Genomic DNA, 23,641 nt, shown 5'->3' on the forward strand with positions numbered 1-23,641 from the left:
TTTACAAAATATGATAAAAAAGAATTCAAATTTTAAATGGGGTCTAGACAAACATGAAGCATTCAACTTGATCAAACAAGCTATCATCAACGCTCCATCTTTAGCAACCCCAAATTTTTCAGAACCTTTTATCTTATACACGTTTGCCTCAGAGAAATCTTATGCCGCGATTTTAACTTAAGCAAATCAAGAGAAGGTAGAAGCTCCAATCGCATTTTTTAGCTCGAACTTACAAGGTGCTGAACTCAATTATTCAGACGTGGAGAAACATGCATATGCTGTTTTCAAAGCAATCAAATATTTCAGACCTTTCTTACTGAAAGCCCATACCAAAGTCGTAGTACCGTTTCCAGCGGTAAGAAACCTTCTGATACAGAAGGATGTGGGCGAAAAGAGAGCAAATTGGATTACCGCCTTACAGGAATACGATCTTGAGATCAGGCCAGCAAACATCGTAAGAGGCCAAGGCTTCTGCAAGATGTTAGCAGGAGCATCGCAAATTCCTGAGAACTCATCTGAAGAGGTACACACGTATGAGGTAAGCCTAAACGACGCAGAATCATTATATGCTGACACCATTTATTATCTTAAGAACGGGTATGCTCCATCACGCCTGGATCACACCAAGAAAAGAGCACTGAGATTGAAAGCTAAACAATATCAACTCATAAATGATGTTCTGTTTAAAAATAATTACAATTCTGTACTCAGGTGTCTTGAGAAAACTGAAGCCGAAAAGGTTTTGCAGGAACTCCACGATGGACCAGCAGGTGGACACTATGCTGGAGAAGCTACTACACATAAAATCTTACGTGCAGGATATTACTGGCCCACGCTGTTCAAAGACTCACACAATTACGTAAGGAAATGCCAAGTCTGCCAGACTGCTGCAGGGAAACAAAAGAAATCATCCATGCCACTACAGCCGGTTAACATCGAGCAACCATTCAGTCAATGGGGCTTGGACATAATAGGTGAGATCGTTCCTCACTCTTCTAAGCAGCATAGGTATATCCTCACGGCAACTGATTATTTTACCAAATGGGTAGAAGCAGTTCCTCTCAAGACAGCTAATTCTGAAAACATTATTGAATTCATAGATCAATTTATCATCACTAGGTTTGGATTGCCAACGGCCTTCATGTTTGATAATGCATCATATTTTTCTGGAAATACAATGACTGAGTTTGCGCTTAAGAGAGGGTTCAAATTGAAGTATTCTGCCAACTACTATCCGCAAGGCAATGGGTTGGCTGAATCAACAAACAAGAACCCAATCAGGATTATTAAAAGAATAGTCGACCAAAACCAAAAGAATTGGCACAAAGCGCTGGTAAACGCCTTATGGGCAGATAGAATTACGAAGAAAGCTTCAATCGACACTTCTCCCTTTAATCTAGTTTATGGGAGAGAAGTGGTTCTTTCAACTCACTTAGTCATTCCCTCTTTGTCCTTAGTACAATACATCGATGAAGTACCTACTTCCTCCTTACAATTGAGACAAATGGAAATAATAAAACTAGAAGAACGACGAGAACAAGCTAAGAAAACCCATGCTCACCACCAAGCGCTAATAAAATCCTCTTTTGACTCAAACATAATGACCAGAAAAAAAATTTCAGATGGGAGATTTAGTTTTAAAATGGGATAAGGCTCATGAAGAAAAGGGCAAACATACGAAATTTCAGAAGCTGTGGCTTGGTCCTTTTCAGATTGTAGAAGTCATAGGCCCATCGACTTTTGTGTTGCAGGATTTGACAGGTAGAAGAGATTCTCTGCCTGTGAATGGACAGGTTCTTAAAATGTATTTTCGATAAGAAGATCATTCTTCTATTTTTGTAGGATAGTTTTAGTTTTTATTTTGTTTTCCTCTTTTTATAAATAAAACCGGTTGTGACTGATCATTAAAAAGGATTCATGAAAGAGCACACCAATTCTCTATCAGATTTTGATTTCGCTTGTACAAATAGCAAAACTTTTCGAAAAATCTGATTTTTATTATTGACAAATAGAGTTAACTTTAGCCTAAATATGATGTTAGTTTCAACTTCAAAAAACTTTGATGAAAGCAACTTTTGGTAAAAAATTGTTTTATATCAGCACAATGAAAGGTATCATCAATAATAAAATAAGTATTCTCTGTAAAGCTGTTGTTTTCAAACTCTATTATTGTCGTCCAGAGCTTTCTTAAGGAAAAACAATGACTTCCTCCCTGCTAAGGGAAATCGCAGCATTCAGAGAAACAATCCGAGAAAACACTATAACTCAAAGAATAATAGGTCTCATCACGAGCCGGCTTATCATGATCACAGATATTATAACTTGCTGACTTTGCCAATACTGTCTATCAAAACAGGGCAATGACTCAAGATTGTTGCAATCAAAAGACAAGGGGTCTCATCACGAGCCAGCTTGTTCAGCAAAAGTGTAAATCAAGTGAATGACTGTGTCATAATTTGGCCACCAAACCAAGACATTGTTCTTTAGAGAATAAAAAAGGAAAAAGTGTCAAAAGGATTTTTTTCTGAAATGTTGTAAATAACCTCAAGCAGGAAAAAGGATCATTGCTGGATAACATGGTAACCCTGTCGAGGCTATGGATGCTTGCAGGCAGCAGAGGCTCTACCTACGACAAATGAGCATATTTTAAAAAACCAGTACGCAGAGAAGACCTTATTTTATCTTTAAAAAAGACCAAGTAATGTCTGGTATGAATGCAAGAACTAAGCCAGAGGAAGCAGACAATCGGAATATAAAAAGGTTGGGACAAAGTATCATTGACAGGATAAGGGGTAATGTACTCTATCTGTCCATAACAAAATTTAGACATACGAAAATTTTTCTGTTTCGGAAGTGAAAATGCAATAGAAAAGCAGAGATAACTGGTTCTTCACAGTGAATCGCCATAATTGTGGTCACCAACAACCCCCCTCTTTGTTTGATATTAGCAATAACACCAAGCAAAGGGGGACCCTGAACAAAAAATCCAAAAATATTTTTATCAAAGTTTTTGTATTTTAAAACTCCCTAAAGCTAGATCGCATTGCGAAGAGAGAGTGGAGCGTTCCCTATGCGCATAAAACAAACTGCGAGGAAGCGACGCGAAATTCATCGCGTCGCATATATTCAAAGCGCTCTTAAAATAAAAATCTTAAAGGAACCGCCGACGGCCGATATGCGACGTCGCATATCGCAACATCGCATAAAGCAGCACATAGTGATTGAATAAAAAACTGCGATCTGTGATCTTCGATCTGCGATATCGCGATTTGCGATCTGCGATCTGCGATTAATGAGACTATCAATTCCTGCGATAACACTTCTCGACATCGCAATCCTTGATACTGCGATGCGAATCGCAGAAATCACTCATCGCAAGAGTTCCTCGACATAGTCGGTAAACCCAAAATTGAGCGCGCACCTTAAGGGAAATTAATGACTGCACGCCTGAGTATCCAAGAATGATTGTGTCGCGTTTTTCGAAGAGTCAAGTCATGATGAGTGTCATAATTATGCATTCATTAGAACTTAAAGCTTTCATGTCAATCTTTTCGTCATTTCTCTTCCTCTTTGCGTAAACTGCAAGGCAGCAACTAATATAAATCAATATGCAGGAAACATCCAAGGAAAAGGGGAAAGCACCAATACTGAGGTAACAGAGAGAAGATGCCTCCGCAAATGGATGCCGCATGCAGCAGGACCGCGGATTCTAGAGTATCACTCAACAGACACTGATGAAAATAGACTATCCAAGACTCAGAGTCAAAGGCGCACAAAAGCAGCGTGTTTACAAAAGATCCTGAAGCTCAGACTGGGTAAAGCAAAAAGAGAAACGCAAAGGAAGGAGGACGCTCCAGAAAAGCCTGGAACAAGGAACGGAAGCAATTCTCGATACAGGGGATTGTCCAGGCAACGAAGCTCCTAACTCATTGAGTCATTCACACGGCTGGAAACCGAAATAGCAACAACACAATCAGTTCGAAAGAAATCTGGTTTATACTAAGTATACACACGGCGAATACACCCAGCCAGAGGAAGATTTTCGAAAATATCTTCTAGTTTGTCAGAAAGAGGTGCCAGCTCTTGTTATTTCTACTTTTATCACTCGCAACAAAGAAGACAACCAGCCGACTCTTCCCAGGCAAACGTTGCATTGCTTACAGCACTAAGGAGCAGATACAGAAACGGTTAGAAATTAGATTCAATTTTTAGAAATAAATTTGCTTTAGTAAAAGGGCGGTCATTTGAAGCCGTTCCTAAATTTGTGTAATTAAGATTAATCAGTTAGTAATATTTAACCCTTCTCATGGCATTTGGAGAAGGGTCCGGAAATCTGTCAAAAAAAACTTCTCCTCAGAACATGCACTTTTGTACCCTCGGAGGGGGTTTTTGATGAATGGATGGATCGAGATTTATTTATGTTTGCATTTTAATGTCTGCTACTGATGTTGCACTTCTGTACTCTTAGTAGATATTAGAACAAGTAGAGATAAATCGTTATTGCTTGAAGTCTATTAGTGAAATCAGTCATAAATGGTACTTCTATCTCTTGACTAATTTTTGCTTATATTCTTAAAGTGATATGCAGCTGAGTTGTTTATATGTTAATGTATGAATGTGTGTATTACCATTTGGCACTTCTGTATGGTGGAGTCATTTATTTGTGCTTGACATATGAATAATTTATTATGCGATATGTTGTTCACAACTGTTTTGCCTAACTTTTTATGCAGAATAGTTTATCTTAATTGATTTCTATTCTTATGATAGTTGAATAATCTTTATTACCAGTTATTATTCGAAATCTTTTTTAGATCGCATAATAGAAGAAATCTACCCCGGGTTAGCATAGATTAGATGTGTTGTCTTCATTAGATTACAATAGCATAGAGTCAGTTTTAGAAGTTAGAATTAAATTAGCTTAAAATACTCCTAGATCAACACCATCAAGCTCTAAACACACACACACCCCTTACATTGGGAAACTGGTCCCATTACCCCCAGTCGGACCCGCTACACCAAACGGGCAAGGAGCCGCCAACCAGGTTCCGGACCGGGTGGGTATCCCCTTTGTTGTCGACCTGATTTCAGGGCCCTCAACACCTGCCAACCTAGGGGCTATGCCCAAAGACTATCAAAGTAAAATCACTCCTTTTGATCGCACTGGCACTTACACAGCTCAACAAAATACCAAAAAATGACCGACTATTTTGAGATATATGAGGTTGATGCTGATGATGTTAGAATGAGGATATTTGTTCAAATTTTAACTAGAGATGTCAGAACATGGTTTAAATCCCTTCCTGCAAACAGTATCAATGACCTACAAGCTCTTTATCAGACATTATTGAACAGATGGGAAAAGAAGAAAGATCCTCTCCATATTTTTTCAGAATATGAAAACTTGAAGAGGGGAACACAAGAAATTGTACAATATTACTGTACTAGGTTCAATAATGTTTACAATGCTGTCCCTCAAAACCTTAGACCTCCTCCAGATTTGGCATTAATCAAATTCCCTGATGGATTTGATTCTGATATGGCATACCAACTTAGGGAAAGAGCTCCTTGAATCTTAAAAGAGATGCAAAGTATAGCTGTTAGCGTTGAAGCCAACCTAATATCCAAACGAGCTAGGGCCAGAGCTGAAAGGAGGATACCTTTGAAAGAAGAACCTTTGGCTTTTGAGTAGAAATTAGATTCTATTATTAAAGGAATGGATAGGCTTGGAGATAGAGTAGAAACAATTGAGAGAAAATCCCCTTGGGATGGTCAGCCAAGCAATAATGGGAGAAACCCAAATTTCAAGAAGAACCAAAATCAGAATACTAGAAAGGCTAGTCCTGATCAAAACCTTAGGCCCCCATTCTAGGAAAATTATGCTGAAGCCTCAACTTCTGATGAACCAACAGAAGACACCCAAATCAATTTGATGGGACTCAACAATGGAGAACAAGTTTTCTTGACCCAAGAGAATCAAGAAGTTCACATTCTTAAACAATTCCAAACTCAGTCAGGTTAATCATTTGACTTTAGGGAGGGATATGATACAACCATTTATGAAGTCAAAAAACAATATAATTTTAGGAGAAGAAGAATAGATGTCCCTGAAACTAATAAACAGAAAGCCACCAAGCAGCCTAACAAAGGTAAGACCAATAATATCCCTGTACATATTCTTTCCAGAACAGATCTTAATCCAAATAACTCAATTATTGAAGATGTATCCGATAATCAACCCAATAATAGATAACTTTCCACTTCTATTCCCTCCAAAGGAAACGTGGAAGAACCTCCAGAAGTTGATTTGGAAACAACTTCAGCTCATAACCCCACTCCTGAAAAGGAGAAAAACACAGAAAATATAGAAGATAAAGAGAATCCAACTGTCCAAAATACAAGAACTCAGATTGAAAAACCTTTTAATCTGGAAGCTGAAGTAGGAAAATTAAAAATAGTTGTTCCACTGTCTGAATTAGCTAAACATGATGTCTACAGAAGCCAAATCAACAAGTCACTCAAAATTTCAGTTAATGAAGATTCAGTAAATGTTTTTGATGACTAGCCTGAATTGATTTTCAGCCCTGAAGTGAATGGAAAATCAGTAGATGGAGGAGTTCCTCCTTTCTATGTAAGTCCGAACATACATGATAAAATACTTCATAATGCCATGTTTGATTCGGGTGCCTCTCATAACTTAATGCCTAAATCTGTAATGGAGAAATTGGACCTAGACATAACCAGACCGTATAAAGACCTTTTCTCTTTTGATTCAAGTTAGGTCAGATGTTTGGGATTAATCAAAGACTTATGTGTGTCACTAGTTCAATATCCTACCAAAATAATCTTAATGGACATAGTAGTAGCTGATATTCCACCAAATTATGGCATGTTATTGTCCAGGTCTTGGGGTGCAAAGCTTCAAGGATCTCTACAACTAGACATGTCTTATGCTACTATTTCAATATTCGGTCAACCCAAGAAACTATACAGAGAAACCTTAATGAAATACGTTGTAAGTAGTCAAGAGAAACCTCAAAATTTCCCTATCTACTCAGTTCACTCAGATATGGATTCTTTCATTGTCTACAATGCTGAAATCGATCCTTCAATTGAATTGGAATTTTTAGTAGCAGAACCAAAAGAAATTACAAATGATAAATCTATTGTTCAAATACATGAAATTTTTGAGAACAATGAAACATCAGACACCCAAGAGAAAATAGAAGAACACAAAGAAACAAATCTCCCTATTAAACAGATTCCTGAGACTCCTGACACCAATTATGAACATGAAATTCTCTGGCACTTAGAATTTGATGGTTCGGTCAACAAATTAGGAGCAGGAGCAGGAGTTTGGGTGCACAATCTTGAAAATGACCATGCTGAAGGCCATGCCTACAGATTAAACTTTAGGTGCACCAATAATATGGTAGAATATGAAGCTCTGTTGCTAGGTCTTACATTGATTAAAAGATTAGGAGCAATTAGAGTGTCCGTCTTAGGAGATTTTGAGCTAATTGTTCAACAGATTAAAGGAACGTATTCAACAAATGATCCCAGACTGAAGTATTACAAAGATACAGTGATAGAGTTTCTCAATACATTTTTGGAAACCAAGCTTGCCAAAATCCCAAGAAAACATAACTTGCAAGCTCATAGTCTGGCAATGTTTGCCAGCACCTGCAAATTACCATTTGAACCTAATCATCAGTTCATAGCTGAGATTAGACATAGGCCAGCTATACCTGAAAATTTAAAGAACTAGAAAGTGTTTGATAGTGATAAGTAGATTAACAATTTCTTTACTTTAGATGAGGAATTTTGTAACACTAACATAGATGTAGATACAGTAAATGAGTTTGATAAAACAAATAAGATAGAAACAGACATTTTAATAGAAAGTGCAACTCAAATCCTTCACCTAACAAAATTTACCAAAAAAGAAATGCAGGAACTTCAGGAGATGGATATTGATGAAATTATTGAAGGATAATATGAAGTAATCAATTTAAAAGACAATCATTTGCCTCAGGGATTATCTCCTTTTGGAGATCTTTTTGATTTCAATGATATTCCAAAGAAACCTAAGATGGAACCCTTAAGAGCAGATATTGAGGACTATAATTTGGGAACTGAGGATGATCCTAAAATAGTGAAGTTATCTAAATCTTTGCCCCCTGACCAAAAACTCAAATATGTTGAACTAATGAGAGAGTTCCAGGATGTTTTTGCCTGGAGTTATGAAGACCTGAAATCTTATGATATCTCCATAATTCAACATACAATACCTCTGAAAGAAAACCAGAAACCATTCAAGAAAAAGCTTAGAAGAATTAATCTTGTTCTTCTGTCCTTAATTGAAAAAGAAATCAAACGAATGTATGAAGTAGGAATAATTGCTCCTATCAGGTTTTCAGAGTGGGTGTCTAATTTAGTACATACTAGGAAGAAAACTGGAGAAATCAGATTATGTGTTGATTTAAGGAAAGTTAATAAAGTTTCTCTGAAGGACAATTACCCCTTGCCTAAGATGGATCACATTTTACAGAGGGTGGTAGGTACTTCCAGGATTTCACTCTTGGTTGGGTTCTCATGCTATAACCAGATTCTGGTTCATCCTGATGATGAGGAAAAGACTGCTTTTACAACACCATGGGGTACATTCAAATATGTTAAAATGCCATTTGGACTAAAAAATGCAGGGGTGACCTTTCAAAGAGCAATGGACAAAGCATTTGTAAAATAAATTCATGACTTTCTGGTTATATATCTAGATGACCTGACTATTTTTTCTAAATCATATCAGCAACACTTGGATCATCTGAGACAAGTATTCTTGAAATGTATAAAATATGGTATTTCCTTAAATCCTAAGAAGTCATTGTTTGGTCTAGAGGAAGGTAAACTTTTAGGCCATATCATCTCCAAAGAAGGCATCAGAATTGATCCTGCTAGAATAGAAGCTATTATGCAAATACCCCACCCTAGAAATGTTAAAGAACTTCAAGCTTTCCTAGGAAAGATCAATTTTTTGAGAAGATTCATATCTAATTTAGCTGAATTAATTAGATTGCTTAATAGTATGTTGAAAAAGGATTCTAGTATTAGTTGGACAGTTGAAGCCAAGCAAAGCTTTTGAAGAAATTAAAATGGCTTTAACTAGAACACCAGTCCTTACAAGTCCAAAGTTTGATAGAGACTTCATAATATTTTCATTTACATCAGAATACACCATAGCTACTGTTTTACTACAAAAGGATGATCAAGGATGTGAAAAACCAATAGCCTTTTTAGTAAAGCACTTAGGGATGCACCTCTAAAATAAAAAATCATGGAAAAACAAGTTTTTGCATTGGTGAAAGCTATTAAAGAATTTAGAGTCTACATATTGTATTCCCATGTAATAGCCTATGTACCAAATGTTGTTGTCAAAGACATCTTAAATCAAGATGGAATTGAGAGTAAACGAGGTAAATGGATTGCTACTATATTAGAATATCATATTGAAATAAGACCTACAAAGTTTATAAAAGGACAGGGATTGGCTAAACTCATGACTGAAACAAATTGTCAAGCCCTAGATATTAATGAACTGGATAATGAACAGGAGATGGCGACTCCACAAATAAGCTAGGCCTTCTTAGATTCACCTTGGTATGCTGATATAACTTATGTATTATTAAACCTGCAGGCTCCTCCAGGGTTATCCAGAACAAAGAAAAGGTTTTTAAATTTGAAAGCTTCAAAATTTTGTATTTTAGATAATGCTCTATTTTGGAAAAATCATGAAGGTATTCTATTGAATTGTTTAGTAAAAGAAGAAGCTGACAAGGTTCTCAAATAATTTCATGCAGGAGACTGTGGTGGACACCTTTACTGGAAGGCAACTACAGACAAGATCTTGAGGGCTGGATTTTATTGGCCAACCTTGTTCACTAATGTAAATAAATTTTTCACTGCTTGCCATAAATGCCAAATTTTTGAAGGCAAGAGAAAACTACTACCTTTACCCTTGAGACCAAGTTCCATTGAAAAACCCTTCCAACAATGGGGCTTAGACTTCATTGGAGAAATCCATCCTCCCTCTTATGGTCAACATAAATGGATTCTCACTACCACATATTATTTTACCAAATGGATAGAAGCCATTCCTTCTAGACAAGCCAATGATACAGTGATTATAGGATTCTTAGAAACCAACATATTGTCTAGATTTGGCTGTCGTGAAAAAATCATAACTGATAATGTTGTTGCCTTTAAATCCAAGAAAATGATGGGTTTCTGTAATATCACTTTGGGCCATTCCATAGCCTATTACCCTCAAGGTAATGGTCTAGCCGAGTCTTCCAATAAGAACCTAATTAATATCATTAAGAAATTATTGGAAGAAAACAAGAAAAATTGGCACAAGAAACTTATTAATGCACTATGGGCAGACAGGCTCACTACAAAAAATTCTATTGGGACTAGTCTATGGTATGGAGGCTATATTTCCTTCATCCTTAGGAGTTCCAGTAATGAAACTACTTCAGGAAGCTCAAGTGGAGCCCAATGATATTCAAAGGAGAATTAACCAGACCATCCATTTGCAGCAAACCAGAGAGGAAGTATATCAGAGATCCCAAGTGGTACAAGAGAAACTTAAGAAAATATTTGATAAAAGAACCAAGGTAGAAGACTTTTACATTGGAGACAAAGTTTTAAGATGGGATTCTAGGAGAGAGGATAAGGGAAAACATGGGAAGTTTGACTTCCTATGGAAAGGACCTTTTGTTATCCATGCTTTACAAGGGAACAATACTTACTATCTCAAAAACTTGGATGACACAGAAACAGAAGAAGGGCCAGTTAATGGTCGAATGCTGAAGCATTACTATGATCCCACTTTTTAATGTATTCTGATTTTAACATGTAAATACTATATCCTTGGTAATGTCACAGTTTGGATTGGATAGTAACTTGCTGGAGTTGAAGCCCGGAGAGAAGGCCCTAAGTTTCAGAAGGATTACTGTCATACATACAATAAAGCAACCAGCAGAAGGAGATTTCAGAGCACAGTCAAACTCATTCAGAAGGCCATCTGACCTACTGTTCTTGACTTTCTACCAGGGAAAGCCATCCCCAAGTGGAGCCAGTGTTATGCTCCTATACCAATAGGTGTAATATTTCATGATTGACTTGATGAGCTCTGTAATATGTTCATACCTTTCCTTATTGCAAAGGTTTTCCATATTGTCAAAAATCAAAAAATTTAAAAAATGTAAAGAGGGTATACCCTAAAAGAAAATCAAAGGGTAAAAAGAATAAAATGGTCAAAAAATGAGAAGAAATGAACCCCAAACAAAAAGACCAGGAAAGTGTGCAAGTCTAAATGCCACTACTTTTTCATTTTTTTTAATAAATAATAGTGTGTAGCTTGTTAAAATTTATGCTACAACTGATGAAGAGTTAAACTATTTAAACTTGGCTCATTCATTTTTCAATTTCATGCTGTAGACACAGAGAATAAAATCTGACCAAACAGTGTCAACGTGGCAGATAAGTAGATAGGTAGAGTAAATAAAAGGAGTTCAACAGTTTAATCTAAGCCCTTGGATGTAATAATTGAAGACTTAGGTAGGCTTGCCATCTAAAAGAAAAAGAAGATTGATAAGGGTTTGCCAGTCTAAGTGCATCCAAATAAAGAAGAAAAAAATGTCAGGCTAAAGTAGGTAGGGTAGGTAGATGGTGTTGCAGAATTACTTGTGATGAATCATGTATCTAAATGTGTTAACTTTTACTTTTATCACAAGTGTAAAGCAGACATTTTACTTGATGCAGTTCAAGCAAAACAAGGTTAAATAACTAACTCCCCTTCACATTTTTCCCTAATCATTCACTAATTTCCTCTAAGTATCAAGGTTTTTAAAAATCAAAGGGGCTCAGAGCATTTCTCTGACTTCTGGAGGGACCGGACCCTCGGCCCAATGATTTAGGAGCCTAAGTACTTAAAACCATCCATAAATCATTCATTCACTCTCACAAGTCTTTGCCTAAGTGAAAATCCTATTTTACTTAGGAAAATGCATAATATCACCTGAAAACCCCTTTTCCCACTTTAGCCTAAGTTTTAAGTGTAAATTTTTAACATTTTAACTTGGAGCTTTTCATTTCGAAGTCATATTAACTTTAATACATAGTATATAACTCCAAAATAAACTTTAACCCTTCCCGTATTATGTAATTATATATAAATCCCCAAAATATTATATATTCCCACCCTGGTTAAATATAACCATAAAAGCTTTTTAACAAGGATTAATAAATTTATCCGAAATTTATTAATAACCTTTCCCACCACATTATATGGGATTAATTAACCATCTAGCTTAATTAATAACCATCCCTCGACCAATCACCATGCTCTCGATACAATTAAAATATGTTAATTATACTGGGCCCCCACTGCATTAAATGCTCGCCATCTCCAACGCCCATCCGCTGTCCAATGTCTGCCTTTTCATCCAACGGTCGACGGCGATATCACGCCCCCCCTGGTGACCGCGCTTTAACTCATGATCACCAGGCAGTTTTCCGCTCGTACCTCCGCCACGTGTCATCCGCTCCATATGTTCGCTTACCCTCCGTCCGAAACCGCCTAGCCCCAATAGTGGTGCGAGCGCTTACCGCTTACCACCCTCCACATAGTGACGAAACGTCACATCCCGCTTACGTCATACACCCGATAGATCCAAAAAGACCCGCCAACCTTATTTTTGTTAAAGAAAACGGAAAAGCATCATTTTCACTGTCATTCACTGCAAACTGTGCTCCCATGCAAAACAACGTCCCAATCGACTGTTTAAGCTTGCAGACCACCACCTGGTTAAGAACCTTGCTGCGACAGCACCCAGAACCTATCATCCTCCCATCTAGGCATTATTCACCGTCTTGATACAGGTATTTATCCAAGCTGCGCTGAAACCCTGTAAGTTTGGTTTTTTGCTTAAAATTCTACAAGAAACAGCCAAATTCAGGTCTATTCCACGTTTCTATTGGCCATACAAATCTCCCAGCCTATTGTCTTACCTATCTTTCACAGAATTTCCTCCACTTCCATCTTTGAATCCACAAGAACCAAAGATGGAAACCCCGGTAGCCCTGAATGTCTCACCCATGAATGCTCCTCACAAAGACTTAGATTATCTGCCTCTTGCAGATAAAGATTTTCAAATAAAGGACTCAACCATTAATTATAATCACTTGAAAGCCTTTTGCCAAACCAGAGATAGTTATCTAAATAAATTTGACATTTTTGGACTGTGGGAGTCTAACCTTCCCATGTATTTTCTCCCCTCAGTTCACTTTTTCCCAGAGATAATTCATCATTGTTGTGCTAATTATGATCCCAACCATAGAGCTGTTATGTCCCCAAGCCAGACAGTCCTTTTTCCCATAACAGCTCAATCCATCAATGAGATGTTACAATTCCATTCCAGTCAGCCCCTCACCCCTCTTTCCATGGGATATTTACTTGAAAAAGCATCTCAGTTGTCCCAATCAGAAGTGACTCGTATTGCTCAAACCTTCATGTTGCCAAAGCACCAGCCCAAAGGTCCACCTCCTTATCTGCAGACTTTCTTCACTGAAACTAGAAGACTCATTGTTGATATGATGGCCCTGATTATGGGGTTCAATACTAGTGAATATGTGGATGATATCACCCTAGTATTATTATCAATCTTTACTCCAGGACAGCCCCCTGCTGTCAGATATAATTATGCCACCTTTATTGCCAACAAGATCCATGATCAATTCCTGAATTTGGAGAGGGAAGGAGTTTTCAAATATACCTCTTTCATATACCATCTTATGCTATATTATCAGTCAGATAACTTTCCTTTCCATATCAAGAAACTGGACAGCAAAGGAAACCCTAGGTCTGTTATCTTTTGGAGCTCAATCTTCCATAATACTTATGAGTCCCCTTACACTTATAATGAGTTCATTGACTTATTTGTGCATCCATCAACCACTTTGTTGATGGGATTTTCTCCTCCTAGGCTTAATGGTGATATGAAGAAAATTCTACAGCTTTCTAAGCAGTACAAGACAAGTGATTGATACCTATATGAAAATTACACAGAGATCAGGATGTATGGGTGTGAACTTTGCCCTTTCAAGTTACCCAAGTATGTTCCCATGAGATTATTTGAATTGGAGTATTTCAGACAGATCATAAATGCAGATTTAGTCCATTTTTGTAATGTAAAGAAGAAAGCACAGCTAAGAATAAAGAACCAGCTAGGCCCTTATGTCATCAACTCTAGAGATGCATGGAAAGAAGAAGAAATAATTTTAGAAGATCACCTTAGACTAAGAAAGAGTTTTAGGTGCATACCATATGACCCCAACAGTTTTATCTGTGACAGAAGGATGAAGAACAGGTTATCCCCATACATTCACCATAGGATGCCAGAAATTGAGTAGTTTGCAAACTTGGATGAATGGGTAGAAGGGACTCTAGTCGAAGAGGTAAGTGAGCAGATCAATATGGAAAATGTTATGAGAGATCTTGAGAAAACCCTTGACTTGGATTCTTTTGGGCAGGTACCATTCCAGTTATCCACTACTGGGACTTCTCAATAACCTCCACATCAAGTCAACATACCAGCCACAAGAACAACCAAAGGCAAGGAAATAGATACTACAAAACAGCCCACAATGAAAAATCAGTCTGGAAAGTCCAAAGAACAGGGTCAAGTGCCAACTCCTCCAGCTCAATTCCATGTAGCAGAAAGCCGAGCGTTACAAACTCCTCTCAATGAGGAAAGAGGCAAACAGAGGGACAGGGAAACCACTACCCTTGCCAGTGGACCCACAGAACAGCCAAGTACTAAAATACAAAGACTGAACCCTCTGTCTAAAGAGGAAATGATGGAAGAGAGTATAGACAGCCACAGAGAAGAAAAAGCAGTGAGCCAGAGAACTTCTCCATTAGGAGAAACATCCCTTAGCTCACAGAGGCAAGAGCTAGAAAGGCAACAAAGTTTAGAAGTTTCATCTCGCAGACCTCCAGGAAAAGAGGCCTCAGATATAAAGAAAACCTTCACAGAAATAAAGGCCAGAAATGATCTTGTCAGACTTCAAATTTAAAATCAGTACTTGAAAATGGCCCCCCAAAAACCAGTAGAGATTAATGTCAGCCTATGACATTAAAGAAGGAAAAATGATGATGAGTTACTTCAAGCCAAAGGTGCAACAACCTCAGTCAGTAGCAGATTACATCAGAACAAACTTGGAGGTCTTAGCCAAAGATATTCATCTTATGGACTAGATTGAACTTCACAAGAAAACCGGGGAAATGGTCTATTCCACACTGGCTGATAAAGCAATGATGGCCCACAAGCTACAAAATTCCTTGGATAATACAACTGCTCAACTTCACTTGGAGAAAGCCTCCTCCCTAGCCAAGGATAATAGAATAAAATTATTAGAAGAAATCATCATTGGATTGGGACATGATCCCAAAGATGTGAAAGGTGTAGAAGAACTAATTAAGAAAAAAGAAGAAGACATTGCTGCCTTGAGGAAGTAGCTAAAGCTGCATCCTTCAAGGCATCCATAGACTGTTGAGGTTATCAAACATAAATATGAAGAAGAGATGATGGACCTTCTCTTGAAACTCAATGAAAGATTAAATGATATAGAGCAGGCATTAGAAAAAGCACTGAAGGAAAAGCAAGGAGAGTCGACCTCTCAGCCTCCTAATGTAATCCCCATAGTCTCAACAACAGTCCCTTCTACACTTGAGATAGCCTTAGCCCCAAACATCGCAGCAGCCACAACAGAAGTGGTCACAGGTACATCAACAGCAGCGACTGCAATAGGTAGCAGTACTAATATGAGCACTGAAGAATTGATAAAGGCCATGGAAGAACTGAGATTACAAGTTACAGAATTAAAACAAGTAAAAGAGAAATTGGCTAAGGTAGAGAGAAATTATGATATTTCCAAAATAAGTGTTGTGGAAAAGACAAGGGTGATTAAAGCCTTAGAAAGTAAAGTTAAAACATTAGAACAAGAGCTCACTTTTGACAAGCCCTTGGTAGAGATCAAGAAAATCCTGTGGACCAACGTCATTTAATCCATAAACGATGTTTGGCCATCCACCCAAGTAATTTATGAACGGATTGATTTAGTGAAAGTAGCACAGGGAGCAATTCAACAGACAAAAGCATAGTTAGCACAGATGCATGAACAAGCCAACTGGCTTATACATTTGCTGAATAACAGAACTAAGGAACAACTGGAAGAACTTGGCATCACAGACAGGAAAAACACTATTTTGGAAATCAAAAGGGTTCTAACCAAGAGAACATTGATGCAGAACCTAGAGAGAAGATGCCAAGATATGCAGGTGGAAATTAATTCTTTTATGGAGAAGTTCACAGTTTTGCAGAATAAAGGGCTACCAATTTCTTTAGTGATTAATAACAGATTAATGAAGCACATAGATTATGTAGACAAATTGAATAAGTATGTTGGCAGTCAAGCAAGTTCATCAACCAATGCATCAGGAATAAAAGCACTCCCCACAGCCCGAGTTCTCTATGACAGTATAGAGAACTTATTCTATGTTGAGCATGAGGTAGAGAACTTATTCTTAATCCTGCCCAACTTTTTCAGATATACAGATACTGATGAAACTTTGAGGAAACTTCAGAAGCACAAATTGCCAGAGCGAAAATGGTGGGAAGAAATGCTAGAAATTTTGTAAATTTACTCTTGGTAAAATGTAAATTTTGGGCTTTACCATAGCAAGATGAACAAAGATGAAAAGGGGTCAAACAGGTCGAAGTGTATCAAAACAGGTAAAAAGTATGAGTCAAAACAGGGCAGCCAGCATAGAGTTACTAAAGAGGACAGCAGCAAGCCAAATAAAAGGGCCTGCCTCCAGCACATTCAACAAGAATAGGAACAGCACAACATCAATTTACCTTTCTCCTATCTTCGAGACTAGTTGTCTCTGTTTTTCTGTAAAAATAATTAGTCATCACTGGAATATATCTCACTTTGTTATGAGATATTTTTGTAAAGATTTTTTGTATAAATACCCCCTCAATTGGAGTATTGAGTGTGGATTCCTAGACATTGCTATAATATTGATTTTTTGGAATAAAGTGATGATTGGACCAACATTGTGTGGCTTACTGGATGAAAAAATTGAAGCTAAGGACTTTTCTCAGAATTCTTGAATCAAACACCGGATCAATAAGTCATCTATACCTTGTGTTTTAAAGTTTTCCTTGTTTAAAATATCATCTATGTTTCACATCTGAATGATAAATGAAAAAGAATAACTCAGAATATGCTTAATTGCACTCTGTTTTCAATCGTTATTATTCTCAATGTTTTCTTCTGAACTAGTATAAACAGTGAATTCTTAATTGCTCCTGTTTTCTAGTTTATTCATCTTAATCATTTAGTAAAGAATTATTAATTGCTCTTTATTGATGGTTAGTCATGTTCTGCTCTCTTAAAGCGTGTTGAAGGATTCTTAGTTTCCCTTTAACCCTTTAAGCCCATTCCATCTTTAAGTCTCTAATTGCTCCCTGTTAAGAAACCAAGTCCAGTTAAGCCATCTTCTTTGACTCCATCAGCCCAATGGACTAAGCTACTCAGTTTTACCCCTTTGCTATTGAATCTCACCACCAAAACTCAAACAAAACTCCTAAACTTCACAACTAGCCTAATATCCTTCAAAAACAAAGCTAAACTTGAAAGAGAGAGCCCTATTTGGATAAAGATTAGCTAGATTCTGTATCTAAAAGATTGGTCTGTGGTTACCTTGGACACCTTTCCTCCTTTTACAACTTCTAGGAAAATCTGAGTGATAACAAAGCACACATTAGACTTCATGGCATAATGACCAACCCAACTCACTCTGTTAGCATAAATATAACCAAAAACATGTAATAAACTAATGATACTGGTGGATTAAGCTAAGTTAGGAGGCAAAATGAGCCAATATAATTACCCACTTATGGGTCTCATTGTCACCCCCTACTGAATGTGTTGCTCATCCTCTGAGCAACCAATCCATCTCCTCATCTTTGATGGCCCTGATGGCCTCCTTAACATCCCATGCTTCTGATGTGAGATCCTCTTCCTTATCATGGAATCCTTCCTTTTTGTCCACCTCTTCCCACTGTTGTTTCTCTTCTTCCTCTTTTGCTCCCTCTAGTAGTCCTATCAACAGTAGGGGAATCAATTTGAGGCCAATCCAATTGACCCTCAAACTCTGTAGAGTGCTTGTACAGTGGCACTCTCCTCAATGCTTCTTTCATCCTGGTTGGGGAGTGATACTCCCTGATCTGCAAGTTGTGTGGCAGTGTATTCCACCTCCTCATATAGGCATGACTGCACTCATCTCCAAGCATTCTTTCCATGTCCTCAAAATGTGCAATGGATTGAGCCTGATCATTGATATACTTAGGGGCACTTTGCGGATCATTTGCAAGTAGTTGGTGTGTGCTAATGAGAGACATGGGGTCTGATGGCTCTGCTCTAATCATTAGGGGTTCATTTTTCTACTTTGCCATAAACGTTTTGATTTCTCTTGCCCTTTTCTCCCCATGCTTCATCCATGATGCCATGGCCATTAGTTGTAAGTCCCCTAGCCTAGCATTGGGGTCCCATAGGTTCATATCGGTGAGGGCCATGTTATGCCAATAGAACTCTGTTATCTTGGCCTTATATTCTGCTGAGCTTTGGTCACATAATTCCATGAACTGTCTGTAATCCTGAAAAGGCACGGTGCCTCTTTGTGCCAAAGTCTTGATCTAAAACTATAGCCACTGGTCTTTGAGGTATACTCCATATGATTTTGTTGGTTTTCTGCACTGTAGTGCCTCCATAGACTAGTTGGCTGTAGGTTCTCCTGTAGAACCTGTTACTGCTCCTGTAGAACCTGATAGTGCTCATGTAGAATGCTAATAGGAGGAGTGCTGAAAACGATAGAGAATGATGGTTTTGAGGCTATGGAGGTGGTATAAAGCTTGCTGTAGATGTGGGGATGATGTTGAAATGGAAGCAAAGGTGGTGGAGGAGTTCAAGGAGGAGTACTTATGTCTATTTTTAGATATTTCTATCGATGATGTGAGTTGGAAAAAAGGGTATGTTCCCATATTCGGACCATTGGTCCCCACTGTCGTGTCATCATGAATCCTCATGACTTCTACCTGCAATCACTTCCGATCATTGCATCGGAGTTTATACACCCACCACTACCTATATTATGGATTTTCTGTGAGTTGGCTAGGCACATTTGTGGTGGTATCTCCGAATGAGCACAGTCAACTGGATGAGGGCGGCTAGTTAATTGGCCACCTTTCTTGTTCAACCCCAAGCATCTCATTCATTTTTGCAGTTTTTGAATTACACAAATGAAATAGAGGAGAGGGTTAGACACTTACCTACAAGTCGAATGTTCATGCTGCAGTGCTGCTTGGTTCTTTTGCTGCTGCATGCTAATATTCAATTACTGCATGCCTATGTACCTTCTACTATATGCCTTATATGTGGCTTGTTTGTTTTGTGTAGGTACCCTCTAGTTGAATCTTTCTTCGGACATCCTCTTCATTCCTATGGCTGTACCTATTTTCTGCTAGAGCTTGATTTTAAGGGGATCAGCTGCTACAGGAAATCCTACAGGAGCTCCTGTAGCTGCTTCTCTCTTTAAAAATTTTAGCTGATTCTTGTGCTAGGAGTTGTGAGGATGCTACCAGAGATGCTGATGGTGATGGAGAGGTATTTGGTAAGCTGCAGATGAGTTTTGGAGGTGTTGTTCTTTTTATCTCTTTATTTTGTCTAAAAATGGGTTTCTGTGCTTTTTCTGCAGGAAGGGAAGAAATCAATGGCAATGAGGTGGTGCAGGTGTGGGATGGATGGTCAGGATGGTGGATAGTTATAGGATGTCCCACATGCTCTCCAGAAGAATTCTCAGCTCCTCAAACTATTTTAAAATCCATTTCGAGCTCTCTGTGATTTCTACAGGAGCCTCCTGTAGAACACATAGGGCCTCCTGTAGGATACACAGTCTTCAGAAAAAACACAGTGAGGTGGGAGAAAGATCAGAAATGATGGACACGAGTATAGAGGAGGTGAAATAGATGTTGTGGCATCTTCTCTAGCTTCCTGTGGTCCTGCTGTAACCCGAAATGTGCTTTAAAAGTCAATTTCTTCTTCCTTTTTCTCTATTTTTTTTTTTTTTTGAAAAGACAACTAGGGCACCTCCAGGAGGTTTTCACCCTACTTTCCTACCTTGGGCGTCTCCAAGGGAGGTTTTCATCCAGGGATCTTATTCCCTCTCTTTTTGTTTTTGTTTTTGTCATCACTGGGCTACCTCAAAAGAGGTTTTCAACCCAATGATGGGACTCAATCGCCTCATAGAGGTTTTCACTTGGGCCCTTGTTATTTTTTCTCTTTTTTCTTCAGTGAGTGGGTGGAGTGGAGGCTGAGACCTGCTCCACTACTAACACTGTCTTATTCAGATATTCAATGAACTCTCGCTTGGAGAGGGGCTTTTTGTAAATTTTTAACATATGTCCATTGACAAGCATGGGGATGGCTTCCTCATAAATGGTTCTGATTAGAACTGAACCATTGTCATTCAATTTTTCTACAATGTAGGGTCCCATCCATCTTGTCCTTGGCTTTCCTTTGAAGTTTTTATACCTCGAGTCATAGAGCAACACTTAATCTCCTTCTTGGAATTACTTCTCCTTGATATTTTTGCCATGCCATATCTTCCTCTGAAGCTGGATTACCTCTGTGTGGAGAAGGGCCTGCAATCTCTGTTCATCCAATCCATTGAGCTTGAGTAGTCTTTCCCTCTATGCATGGCTGAGGTCTAGGTCCAGGTGGCCTCAACCAATCTGTCTAGTGAATCTTTTCTGCTGCTACTCGCTACCTTGGTCAGAATCCCTTCTAAAGCTCCGTTAGTGACTTCCACCTGCCCATTGGCTTGTGGATGGTAAGGGGTGGAAGTCCTATGCTTGATTTGATGATGTGTGAGCAGGTCTTCAATTAAATTGGAAGTGAACTAACTGCCTTGATCTATAACCATTTCTCTTGGATACCCAAACTTATAGAATATGTTTTCTCTTAAAAGTTCAGCGACTTTTTCCTTTGTTGCTGCCTTGATTGCTTTTGTCTCTGCCCACTTTGTTAGATAATTAGTGCACACAATGATGTATTGCTTCTGTTTTGAAGAAGGGTTGATAGGACCCACAAAGTCCATCCCCCACTTTTCAAATGGCTCAACAGTCACTTGAGGTTGCATGGGCATCTCATCTTTTGGAGTAAGTTTCCCCATCCTTTGGCACTGATCACATTGGTTGGTATATCTCTTCACATCTTGATGAAGAGTGGGCCAATAGTAACCTACTTGCAAAATTTTGAAGGCAGTCCTCTTTGTTGCAAAATGGCCTCCACAAGGCCCATCATGACAGGTCAGGAGAATTTCAGAAACTTCCTCCTCCCTGACACATCTTCTCAAGATCTGATATGGGCCAAGTTTGAAGAGATTGCCCCCAATCTAGGTGAAAGGGGCGCTTTTCCTCACGATCTTTCTCTTCTCTCTTGAGGACAGGTGTGGCAGGAACTGTGTTGAAACCAAGTAATTTGCTATATCAGCAAACCATGGAGAGAGTACTGAGATAGCAAACAGGTGTTCATCTAGCATTTGATCATCCACCATTCCTTCCTCATCTACAGGAAAATTTACTCCAGACAAGAAGTTAGCAACAACATTTTCTTTACCAGGCTTATCAACAATGGTTAGATCAAACTGTTGTAATAGAAGCAACCACCTAATAATGTGCGCATTTACATCTGGTTTGTTCATTAAATACCTAATTGCAGCATGATCAGTGTGTACAAAGGTTTGATAGTCTATGATGTAATGTCTGAATTTATTTTAAGGAATGTACTACAGCTATGAGTTCCTTCTCGGTTATCGTGTAGTTGAACTCTGCCTTTGAAAATTTTTTACATATAAAGTATATGGCATAAGGTAACTTTTCATCAACTTGCCCTAAGGCTGCTCCTATTGCTTTGTTCGAGGCATAAAGATAGGATGTGGAAAAGTAGGGCCCAGTTTGGGCCTCTCAAAATTGGGGCAATCACAAGTTTTCTTTTCAAGGTATCTAGGGCTTCTTGACAATTCTTAGTCCATACGAACTCAACATCTTTTCCCAAAAGAGCAAACAACGGAGGGGATAACTTACTGATATCTTTAATGAATCTTCTGTAATATCCTACTAAGCCTAGGAAACTTCAGACATCTCTCACCTTTTGAGGAGGTGGGACCCTTTGGATGAAGGCAATTTTGTTGGGGTCCACATGCAATCCTTGTTGAGATATTGCATGACCTAGCACGGTCCCTTCAATCATAGAAAATTCACATTTTTCCGAACTGAGAGACAGGTTCATTTCAATACACTTGTCCAAAACTTTTCCTAAGTTAGATAAAGCTTTCTGAAATTTATAACTATAAGGAGTAAAATCATCCATATATATTTCCACTGCATCATGAACCAATTCAGAAAATATACTCTATATTTCTCTCTGCAAAGTGGCAGGAGCATCGCACAAACCAAAAGGAAGGACCCGATATGCAAAGGCACCCCAAGGACAAGTGAAAGTGATCTTATCTTGGTATTCCGGGCTGATTTGGATCTGATTGTACCCGCTAAACCCATCTAGGAAGGAGAATTCTTTTTCCTCGCCAGACCATCTAACACTTGATCTATGAAAGGCAATGGAAAATGGTCCTTTTTAGTGGCCTTGTTCAGTTCTCGATAATCGACACAAGTTCTCCACTTACCATTTTTCTTTGGCACTAGAACCAAAGGAGAGACCCATTCACTGTCAGAGATGGGATAGATGAATCCTGCATCCAGTAACTTTTGCAATTCCTCCTTGACAATGTCTTTAAGGGCTGGATTCATCCTCCTTTGAGGCTTCCTGACTGATTTGCAGTCTTCCTTAATGTAAATGTGATGAGTACAGACTGAAGAGTGCACTCCCTTCATCTCCTTATAGCTCTAGGCGAAGGCATCTAAACATTTTCTCAATAGGCTGCACAGTTCCTTTTCCTGGGAGGTGGATAGGGATGAATTGATTTTCAGGGTTCCTTCTGGGTCGAACTCCACATTCTTAACATGGAGAGAGGTCGGTTCGGCCACACAAAGATCATTTAAGGGATTGTCTTGGGTTTCTTCCACTAGATTCTCCAAGGGAAAACCACTGGGGGGTGGATTCTGAATTAAACTTTCAATTATATCATCCTCATTTTGTGGTTTCCCCCCCATGACAGTTTCTACTGCACACAATGGTGCAGAATGGATTTCATCCTCATCCTCCTCCTCCAACCAGAGAGGTAGATCATGTTCTAGCAAGGGTTGGGCAGGAGGGTATAGGATTAGTTGTTTGGACATATGCTCATTCTTGATTGTCATGTTCCTAGATCGACAGTTGATGTAGGCATCTACAATAGCCAACCAGGGTCTTCCCAAGATGAGAGGATACCTAGTGAGCTTCGCCTTTTGATGGAGAACTAGGAAATCAGCAGGGTACTTCCAAGAATCAATGG

Source organism: Pinus tabuliformis, chromosome 1_1, assembly GCF_031772625.1.
Source record: "Pinus tabuliformis cultivar Carrire ecotype Pingquan chromosome 1_1, CPIR1, whole genome shotgun sequence".
Classification (NCBI taxonomy): domain Eukaryota; kingdom Viridiplantae; phylum Streptophyta; class Pinopsida; order Pinales; family Pinaceae; genus Pinus; species Pinus tabuliformis.